At 37.3% G+C, this 11,515-nt stretch overlaps 1 pseudogene; it reads left to right on the top strand.

Moving 5' to 3' along the window:
• Positions 1-1,218: 1,218 nt before the first annotated feature.
• On the top strand, positions 1,219-4,370 carry LOC144316219 (transcription factor BTF3 pseudogene; annotated as a pseudogene).
• Positions 4,371-11,515: the final 7,145 nt, after the last annotated feature.

Below are 11,515 nucleotides of genomic sequence, written 5' to 3'. Positions count from 1 at the left end.
TTTAATTACTAAATACAGGTTTACCTGTTTTGGCTTCCTTATTTCAGAGAAATTAAAGGTGAATTTGGATCTGTCACTATTTTTTATTATTTATTGAAAGATTGTATTATAAAGAAGCATATGTTTCTAGAAATATATTCATGGTATAACAGATTTATAATTCTTACTGGATTATACCAGAAGTTTCATTCTGGATTTCACCAGAAGTTAAATTTCTAAGGGTTAAAAATTCTAATTAATATATGTTGTTAAACCTGAAAAATAATAAAGGAAACCTCTCCATATGTAAGAAAAGTAAAATGTGTGCTTTTGATAGAAGATAGTATGAGGAATGGGAATGTATTTTTGGTTGGAGGGAAAAAAAGCTAATCCTATCCTAACATGCAGCTGGTTATGTAAAAAAGAAAAAACTTGGGACAAAATCTGAATATAGGAAAGTTATAAGAGATTTGTGAGAAGGGAATCTAAAGGAATTTTAATGTGTGGTCACGCTGATTAAGATTAAAATGTATTTATTTAAAAATGAGTCTTAATATCAAAAGTAAGCTGGTACAGGCTCTGGTTTAAGAACGGTGAGGTAAGAAGACCCTGAACTCCCCTCCTCCACAGACACATCAAATATGCACCTATTCATAGAGCAATTCCTCCTAAAGAAAAACTGAGGGCAGACTGAACAACAGTCCAATAAAAAGATGAAAGAAAGGCAGGAGAGATGGAGACACCAGATGAAATGGACTCCCACCTTGATACTACCAATTGCAGCAGGGAGGAATAGTACCAGGGGACTTGAGCTGATCTGTTTGCCCTGGGGCACAAAAAAAAAAAAAAAGCTATAGTTTAAAAGATCAACTACAAAATAAAGGAACTAGCCCTGGAACCCTGCCAAATGGTAAGATATCTGCTGGAATTCCCTGGGTCTGTCAAGCTGTAGAGCACCAGGGTTTACATTCGCCCATCCACCTTGATAATGAAGATACATGCAGGGTCCAGGGCCATAGCTGGCCTGCTACCTCAGTGAGCCCTGGGCCCCTACCACATATGAGCCTTAGATGCCCTGGAGTACTGATAAAAAGCTGTGATGTAGAAGAGCAAATAAAATATAACAGACCTAGTGCTAGAACTTTGCTAAATGAAAAGAGAGTTGTGCTGGTACTGCGGGTCAGAGCTGCTAATAAGTACCACATTTTATGTTCCTCCTCCACCTTGATAGCACAGGTGTGAGCAGCGTTCTGGGAGCCATACCTTGCCTGCCACATCAGCCTAAAGTACCCTGGGACACAGGAAAAAAAAGAAGTGCTTTAAAAGAGCAACTAGAATATGAAGGAACTGTCCTAAGACCCCACCAAATGGTGGAGGAGATGCTGGAACTCTTGCTGGGTTGGAGGGGCTGCCAAGCACCAGTTTATGTTCCCCTTCTGCCTTGACAGCAAGGATGGGAGCAGGGTCCAGATGCCCTGGCTGGCCTACTACCTCCTTGAGCCTGGATCCCCTAGCCCATGTCAGCCCCAGTTATCTCAGTAAAGTGGCCCCACCATAGTACACACCAACGGATCCCTGGTCAGCGTTTACTACAGCTCCAGCCACTGCACCAGGGTGACATAGATGCAAAGCATGCCAGAACACTCCAGGACCACATACCACTTTGGCTCCAGATGGCTTGTAAGGCACCCATGGTGCACAGCATTCTGAGACTTCCCACCTTATGCCTGCCTCTGTTCTAGCTGCCCCACTAGGGCACTCTCTTCAAAGAGAACCTCAAGACTACCAAGCCCATGCCCACTTCAGCTCTAGCCATCCCCCAGGGAAGCCCCAGAATGGCCTTCCCCAGGACCCACACACCAGCTGTAGTTCTAGTCAACAAGCCAAAGTCACTGGGTGACTACACACAGTCTACATAGAGGTTGATCTTACACAAGACCATTTTCTCAAGTTTAAGAGAAGGAACTAATTCTATCTAATTCATAAAAGCAAAGAAAGTCAAGCAAAATGAAGAGATAGAGGAATGTGCTCCAAATGAAAGAACAAGACAAAATCTCAGAAATGAAACTAAACAGAGATAAGCAACAAGCTGACAAGGCATTTAAAGTAATGATCATAAAGATGTTCACTGGAGAAAAGAATGGAAGAACTGAGTAAGAGCTTCAACAAAAAGATGGAAAACATAAAAGGAACCAATCAGAGTTGAATACAATAACTGAAATAAAAATATTCTAGAGGGAAATCAAAAATCAACATCAACTTAGTCAACATCAAGTGAACAAACATTTGCATTATAAAGGTTCGAGAAGGATAAGAGAGAAAAAAAGCAGAAAATGTATTTGAAGAAATAATAGCTAAAAACTTCCCCAATTTGAGGAAGGAAACACATCCAGGTTCAGGAAGAATAGAGAGTTCCAAACAAGATGACCTCAAGTGAGGGCCACACCAAGACACATAATAATTAAAATGTCAAAGGTTAGGCCATCTTGTGTCCCCATGTGTGCACCTAATCTCAGCTGGTCTACCCAAGACCCCTTGAGCACCAATCCTAGTCCCCCATGGGGCCCCATTTCCACTCCAACAAGATGGAAGAAACTATCATGAACCAAGAAAAACTTGCCACACATGCACGTTGGTGGGAAAGGAACTGCTCACTGAAAGAAGGTAGTTCATAGAATGGCTACAGCAGATGATAGAGAACTTCAGTTCTTCTTAAAGAAGTTGGGGACAAACTATCTCTGGTATTGAAAAAGTGAATGTGTTCACAAACCAGGGAACAGTGATCCACTTTAACAACCCTAAAGGTCAGGCATCCCTGGCAGCAAACACTTTCACCATTATAGGCTGTGCTGAGACAAAGCAGCTGACAGCTACCCAGTATCTTAAATCAACTTGGTAGAGACAGTCTGATTCCTTTAACAGTCTGGCTGAAGCTCTGTCCAAACAATCTGTGAATGGAAAAGCATCACTTGCTACCAGAGAGGATGATGATGATAAAGCTCCAGATCTTGTGGAGAATTTTGATGAAGCTTCCATGAATGAAGCAAACCAAATTGAGTCAACTTCTGAAGAAGATAAAACCTGAAGATGTTACTGGGAGCTGCTGTTTTACATTATGACCACTTTTTAAATTTTGTTCATGTATCTGTTGCAATCTAGATCTCTAATATTTTTAAGTGCAAGCCCTTTGGGCACTGCAACTCTGCAGTTTTTACTTATGCATAATTCATTCTTTGCAGCTAATAAGCTGAAGGAGCCTGGGAATAAAGTTTGAAACAAAGTTAAAGTTCTTTGCCTAGTTAAAAAAGTCAAAGGTTAAAGATAGAGAATTTTAAAAACAGTAAGAAGCAAGAAGTTATGTACAATGGAAACCTCATAAGACTATCAGCTGATTGTTTTTAGGAGAGACTTTGTAGGTGAGAATGGAGTGGCATGGTATATTCAAAGAGCTGAAAGAAAAATCTGCAACCAAAAATACTTAGCAGTATTACCATTTAGAATTGGATAAATAGTTTCCCAGGCAAGTAAAAATTGAAGGAGTTCTTGAGGTAAGGAAGGAAAAGCCATCATTAGAAGAAAATTATGAGTAAAAAGAGTAAAACATGACAACATATACATAAAACATGGAAGTGGAGTAAAAAATGTTCTTTTTAGAACATGTTCAAACTTAAGTGGCCATCAATTTAATAGAGACTACTATGAACTTAAGATGTTATATATAAACCTCACAGTAACCACAAACCCCAAATCTATAATTGATACATTAAAAAAATGAGAAATCCAAATGTAACACTACAGAAACTAATTAATCACAAGAGCAATAAAGAAAGGAATAAAGATCTACAAAACAGAAAACAACACAATAGCAATAAGTACATACTATCAATAATGACTTTACATGTAAATGATCTAAATGCTCAAATCAAAAGACATAGGGTGGTGGAAGGGGGAAAAACAAGAGTCACCTATCTGATGCCTACAAGAGACTCACCTCAGACCTAAGACATACATACCAAAAGTAAAATGATGGAAAAAGATATTTCTTGCAAATGAAAGCAAAGGGAGAAAAAGCCAGGTAGCAACTATACCAGACAAGATAGACTGTAAAACAAAGACTTTAACAAGGGACAAAGAAGGACATTACATAATGATAAGGGATCAATACAATAAGAAAGTATAATAATTATAAATATGCACCCAACATTGGAATACCTAAATACTTTAATACTTACTTTATGTTTAAGTACCTAAAGGGAGAAATTGGTAGTAATACAATAACACTAGGGGCTTTAACATCCCACTTATATCAATGGACAGACTGTTTAGGCAAAAATCAAGAAGGAAACAGTGTCTTTGACACATTAGACCAGATTGACTTAAGAGATATATAGAATATCTCATCCAAATACAACAGAATGCACATTCTTTTCAAGTGCATATGGAATATCCTTGAGGATAGATCACATATTAGGCAGCAAAACAATTCTTAATAAATTTAAGAAGATTGAAATCCTATCATACATCTTTGCTGACCACCATAATATGAAACTAGAGATCAATCACAAAAATAAAAAAACACGGCATGTGAAGGCTAACCAATATGTAACTAAACAATCAATGGGTCAATGAAAAAAATCAGAGGAAACTAAAATAATACTTGGAGATAAATGAAAATGAAAACACAACAGTCCAAAATCTTTCGGACATAGCAAAAGCAATTTTAAGAGCAGTTTATAACTGTACAGTCCTACCTCAAGAAACAAGAAAAATCCCAAATAAACAATGTAACTCTATACCTAAACGTGCTAGAAAAATAACAAACAAATCCCAAGATTAATAGGAGGAAGGAAATATAAAGATCTGAGCAAAAATAAATGAAATAGAGACTAGAAAAACAATTTTAGAAAGATGAATGATAACAATAGCTGGTTCTTTGAAAATATAAAATTGATAAACTAGACTCTTCAAGAAAAGGAAAAAAAATTAAATTGGAAATGAAAGAGTAGTAATAACCAAAATCACAGAAATACAAAGGATTATAAAAGACTACTACAAAAAATTACATGTCAACAAGTTGGACAACCTAGAACTGGATATATGTCAACATGTTGGACAACCTAGAAGAACAGGATAAATTCCTGGAAACATACAGTCTTCCAAAACTAAATCAGGAAGAAACAGAAAATTTGAGCAGACCAATTACTAGTAACAAAATTGAATCAGTAATCAAAAAACTATCACTATCAAAGTCCAGGATCAGATGGCTTCACAGAGAATTCTACCGAACATTTAAAGAAAAGTTAATACCTATTCTTCTCAGAGTATTCAAAACCATAGAAAAGGAAAGAAAAGTTTCCAAATTCATTCTACAAGGCCAGCATTAGTCTGATAACAAAACCAGATAAAGAGACTATACAAAAAAAGAAAACTACTGATCAATATCCCTGATGAGCATAGACACAAAAATCCTCAACAAAATATTAGCAAACCACATTCAATAAAGCATTAGAAGAATCATTCACTGTGATTAAGTGGGGTTTACTTGGGGATGCAAGGATGATTCAATATTTGCAAATCAGTCAAGAATAAAAATCATATGATCATCTCAATAGATGCAGGAAAAAGCATCTGACAAAATTCAACATCCATTCATGATAAAAAAAACTCTCAAAATGGACTTAAAAGAAACACACCTCAATGTAATAAAAGCCATTTTTAAAAAACCCACAGCTAACATCATACTCAATGACAAAAGACCAAGAGCTTTTCCTCTAAAAATCAGGAGCAACACAAGGATATCTACTCTCACCATTATTATTCAACATAGTATTAGATGTCCTAGCCCCAACAAAAGAATTAAAAGGCATTGAAATTTGTAAGAAGTAAAACTGTCACTATTTGCAGATGACATGAAAGAAACCCTAAAGATTCCACCAAAAAACTATTAGAATAAATGAATTCTATAAAATTGAAGGATACAAATACACAGAAATTGCTTGCACATTAGCCTTGGCAACATTTTTGTAGATATGTCTTCTTAGGTAAGGGAAATGAAAGCAAAAATAAACTATTGGGACTACACAAAAGTTAAAAGCGTTTTTTGCAGTGAAAGAAACCAACAAAATGAAACGGCAACCTACTGGATAGGAGAAGATATTTGCAGGTTATATATCCAATAAAGGATTAATATAAAAAATATATAAAGTACTCATGCAACTCAACACAAAAAAAAGTGATTGAAAAATAGGCAGAGGGGGGCAACTGGGTGGCCAAGTTGGTTAAGTGTCCAACTCTTGATTTCAGCTCAGTTCACCATCTCAGAGTCATGAGATTGAACCCCGAGTCTTTGATCCTGACATCTGGAAATCTTCTCAACTGGCTACCCTGGTTTATAATATGCTCCAATCATTAACCACTGCTTTGTTTCCAATGAAATGTCTCTTATTTAATAAGATTACTTACTACTGATTATTTGAACTATAGGCCTAACTTGGGGAAAACACCTGTACACTGCCTTCTGAAATGAGTTTAATTGAACTGACCTAGTTCAACAAGAACCAATTTTAGTATGCAAAACTTCCAGGGAAGTTTCAGAGGAGGGAACCATAGGGGATAAAAGCAGGCTGCCCCCACAAATGTGCTCCTTTTGCATATTGGTTATTTTGAATTAAAGTTACTGAGAACTGGTTACTATATGAAGAAGACTCTGACACTCCTTTATCTACAGACAGTAAGAAATAAATCTTCCATGTGAGAAGTGCCCTCCCTGTATCAGGTAGAGACACCCTAATCATCAGAGCCAAGGAATTCAGAGTCAAAAAGGTTATATAATCAAATCTTTTTACTTTAACATTTGGGCTAAAGTAGTAAATTAGTAATTTAGAATTATTTACTAATTAAGCTCCAGAACATAAGTTTTATTTGTCCTGTCAATTACTCACAGATTTTATATTTCTTTGTATAAAACATTTAAAAAGTTGCATGACTTGGTCATTTGAGGCTTAATTTCATTATTGGGCCTCTGTATACACATAATAAAGGTTCAAGGTTTCTCCTGTTAATCTATCTCATGTCAATTACTCTTACATCAAGAACATTGAAGGGTAGAGAAAAAAATTTCCTCCCCAAAACCAGTAATCAGTGCTCTCAGGTATCTCTTATGAAAGATATCCTGACCAGCCTGCTTAGCAGTGCCCTAGCAAGGCAGTTCAGATTCCTCCAGATTTGCCTGTAGGGAGAATATACATATATGTGTAGATTAAGGCATAGATTTAAACAGATGTCATGGATCCTCAAGAGCCTGCTCTTGACACCTGTACCCTTCTGACATTTGCCTTCTTTCAGGTCCCTAGCTACCTTGACCTACCATGACATACCAGGGTAGGCACCTGTCAGCCAGCCTTGGGAAGTCAGAGCCCCAAGGCCTGTGGAGCATCAGTTGGTCCCGAACCACCTGTATCACCTCCTTGGGCAGTGGAAGTCAACCTCTAACAATATTTCAGAGGCATCAGAATGTCAGCAAGTGACATTCAGTCTACATTTGGCTGGCTTTCTGTTGAATTCTGGAATTCAGCAATGAAAGCTCCCAGATGTCTCATTAGAGGCTACATCAGCCATTCTGCCTGCCATGACCCTCGAAGGGCAGTCCAGTTTTCTCCAGCTCTTCCTCAGTGTGAATATGCACATTTGTGTAGATTAGGGCTTAGAATTGGACAGATGATTTGTACTGCTCCCAGCCAGATTTCTACTGAAATGTTTCCTTTAATAAGTACCTGGCTACCCTGACCTTCATTGCCCACACCATTTGTACCCCAACATCAAGCTTCTTCAATAAAATATATTTAAAACACCTGAGTGTCTCAATCAGTTAAGTGTCTGCAATTAGCTCAGGTTACGATCCCAGGGTCCTAAGATCAAGTCCTACATTGGGTTCCTTACTCAGCAGGGAATCTGCTTCTCCCTCTACTACTCCCCGCTGCTCATGTTCTCTCTCTCAAATAAATAAAATCCTTTTAAAAATTTTTTTAAAAATTAAACACAGGTGTAAAAAACAGGACAGTAATTAATATGACTCACTAACCTTACCAAAATTACCTAAGATGTGGTTTAGGGGTAGAATTGATTATATATTCATTTCTGAGGATTCCTGAGAAAACTACTGAAGGCTTAGGCCAGAAAAAAACTTAAAATTAAGTAAACTCCAGATGTTGGCCTGATCACCCAACCCAGTGAGTTATATTCTGTATTAAAAAAAAAAACAAGTAAAAAATAAAAATAAAAGATTTAAAAAAAAATAATAAGAAAAAAACTAAGAAAGACATCCCAGGCTTGGCTGGGATAGAGCCCAGAGGGCATGACCAGCTCCTTGAGAGAAGATAGGCAAACAATCTGGGGGACAGACAGTATGGAAATAGCAATCTGAGGACCCCTGGGGTACCCAGTGGGGAGATAATTTGCTCACCTCAGGCAGCATCCCTATTAGGCAATATTCACTGAGACATCTCTCCAGGAACAGGGTAGCTGGCCGATGACATTTCCCTTCCCCAACTCTTAGCATAAACACAGAACCACTAGCTGGAGGCAGCACAGAGCTGACACTGGCTGCTTAACTTACTAAGCACCTCCACACCCCACCCTTGTACACTGGCATGATTGCCCTTGCCTTCCAAGTCAAGTTTGCCTCAGTCCCAGTGTGGTGGGCCCCACCCCCAGAAGACCAGCATAACCCCTACACATACCATGTTTCCTGATCAGAGAGTTCTTCAGGGCCTCAGTTCTGGTGGAGTTGGTGTCAGGTCTCATTTCACAGGCAGACCAGAGCACACCTATTTAAAACTTGCCACATTCAAGCAGGGACCAAACACTTCCCACACAGTCAAGGAGAGCCTCTACAGATGACTGGCCTGAAGGACAGAGCAGCTAAAACACAGCAGCAGAGTGAATGCAGCACACCCCAGAGATATTCTCCTAAGTGCCAGGCCCTGGACACTACATGACCTCTTCTTCATAAAGCCATTACTTTTGGAAGAAGGAGACATAACTAGCCTAACATAGAGAAGCAGGCAGAGACTTAGACAAAATGTGAAGCCAGAAGAATTTATCCCAAATAAAAGAACCAGATAAGGCCACAGCCAGTGATCCAAGCAAAACACGCCTCATGGAGAATTTAAAGCCATGATCATAAGAATAGTCACTGGGCTTGAGAAAAGAATAGAAGATATCAATAAGACTTTTACAAAAGAAATGAAAGAGTTAAAAAAGAATCAGAGATGAAGATTACAATAAATGAGATTGGAAACAGGCTTGATGCAATGAATAGCAGGCTAGCAAAAGTAGAGGAATGAATTAGTGACCTAGAAGATGAAATAATGGACAATAATGAAGCTGAACAAAAGAGAGCATAGACTTAGGCAACTCAGTGATTCCACAAACACAATAACATTTGTATTATAGCAGTCCCAGAAGAAGAGAGAGAAAAGGGGTCAAGATATTATTTCAAGAAATGATAGCAGAAAACTTCCCTGATCTGGGGAAGGAAACAGACATCCAGATCCTGGAGGCACAGAGAACTCTCATCAAAAATCAACAAAAGCTGCCCAACATCAAGACATATTATGATTAAATTTGCAAAATATACTGATAAAGAAAAAATCTTTTTTTTTTATTTTGGATAAAGAAACAATCTTAAAAAGCAGCAAGATAAAAGAAATCCTTAATTTCACCTTAACCAATAAAGGTAGCTGAAAATTTCTCAACAGAAACTGGGCAACCCAGAATGGAGTAGAATGATATATTCAAAGTGCTGAATGGGGAAAATCTGCTGCCAAGAATACTCTATCCAGCAAGGCTATCATTCCGAATAGGAGAGATAAAGAGTTTCCCAGACAAATAAAAACTAAAAAAGTTTGTTACCACTAAATCAGCCCTGCAAGAAATATTAAGGAGAGACCAAAAGTAACAAAGACAAGAAAGGAAGAAAGGATCAGAGGAAAATCTCCAGAAACAATAACAAAACAAGTAATAAAATACCAATGAGTACATGTCTATCAATATTACTTTGAATGTAAATGGACTAAATGTTCTAATCAAAAGACATGGGGTGTCAGAATGGGTAAAAAGAAAACGAGAACCACCTATATGCTGCCTACAAGAAACTCATTTTAGACCTAAAGATACCTGCAGATTGAAAGTGAGGAAGTGAAGAAGTATTTATCATGCAAATGGATGTCAAAAGAAAGTTCAAGTAGCAATACTTATTTATATTGGACATATTGGCTTCTGTACGCTTGCATTGTCTTTATCCTGCTTTGGTTGTGGGGGTACTACCCACCTCATGGAATGATTCTGAATGTGTTTCATCTATTCCATTATTTGTAAGATCTTGATAAAGATTATCATTAATTTTTTTTAATGTTTGGTAGAATTCATCAGTGAAACCACGTGGTCTTAGGCTTTCCTATACCAGGAGATTTTTTATTCCTAATTCAACTTTCATTCTTGTTATTGGTCTAAGAAGATTATCTACTTAGATTTAAGATCTACTACTATCTACTGGATTTAAGATTCATGATTCAATGTTAGTAACTTGTGTATTTTTATGAATTACCTAGAAGTTTTTTCCTGTTATCTGAATTGTTAGTACATTATTGTTTACGGTAGTCTGTTATCACATCAATGTATTTCTGTGGTTATCTGTTGCATTGTTTTATTTTTCATTTTAGTTTTTGAGTCTTCTTTTTTTCTTAATCTGTAGTTTAAGCATTGCCAATTTCATTTTTTATTTTTTTATTTTTTTAAATTTTTTTTAAAGATTTTATCTATTTACGAGAGACACAAAGAGAGAGAGAGATGCAGGCTCCATGCGGGGAGCCCGACGTGAGACCTGATCCCAGGACTCCAGGATCAACGCTCTGAGCTGAAGGCAAGCGCTAAACTGCTGAGCCACCCAGGGATCCTGTGATTTTTTTTTATAAAAACTGCTCTTTACTTTCAATGTTATGCTATTGTTTATTCTGGTTTTTAGGTCTTATTTTTCTTTGTTATTTCCTTTCTCTACTAAGTTTCATCTAAGTTCATCTTTTTCTAGTTCTTTGTGCTGTAATGTTAAATTGCTTATTTGAACTTTTTTTCTAAATAAAAGTCTTTATAGCATAAATTTCACTTTTGCTGCATCCTATGGGCTTTAGAATATTGCGTTTTCTTTCTCTTTTGTTTTGAGACATATTTTGATTTGCTGTCTGAGTTCTTTTTTTAATAATAAATTTATTTTTTATTGGTATTCAATTTGCCAACATACAGAACAACACCCAGTGCTCATCCCATCAAGTGCCCCCCTCAGTGCCCATCACCCATTCACCCCCACCCCCCGCCCTCCTCCCCTTCCACCACCCCTAGTTCGTTTCCCAGAGTTAGGAGTCTTCATGTTCTGTCTCCCTTTCTGACACTTCCTACACATTTCTTCTCCCTTCCCTTCTATTCCCTTTCACTATTATTTATATTCCCCAAATGAATGAGACCATATAATGTTTGTCTTATT

The sequence above is a fragment of the Canis aureus genome, chromosome 6 (genome assembly GCF_053574225.1).
Source record: "Canis aureus isolate CA01 chromosome 6, VMU_Caureus_v.1.0, whole genome shotgun sequence".
Taxonomy (NCBI): domain Eukaryota; kingdom Metazoa; phylum Chordata; class Mammalia; order Carnivora; family Canidae; genus Canis; species Canis aureus.
The sequence above is the reverse complement of the archived record's forward strand: the minus strand, read 5'-3'. Positions and strand labels throughout refer to the sequence as shown.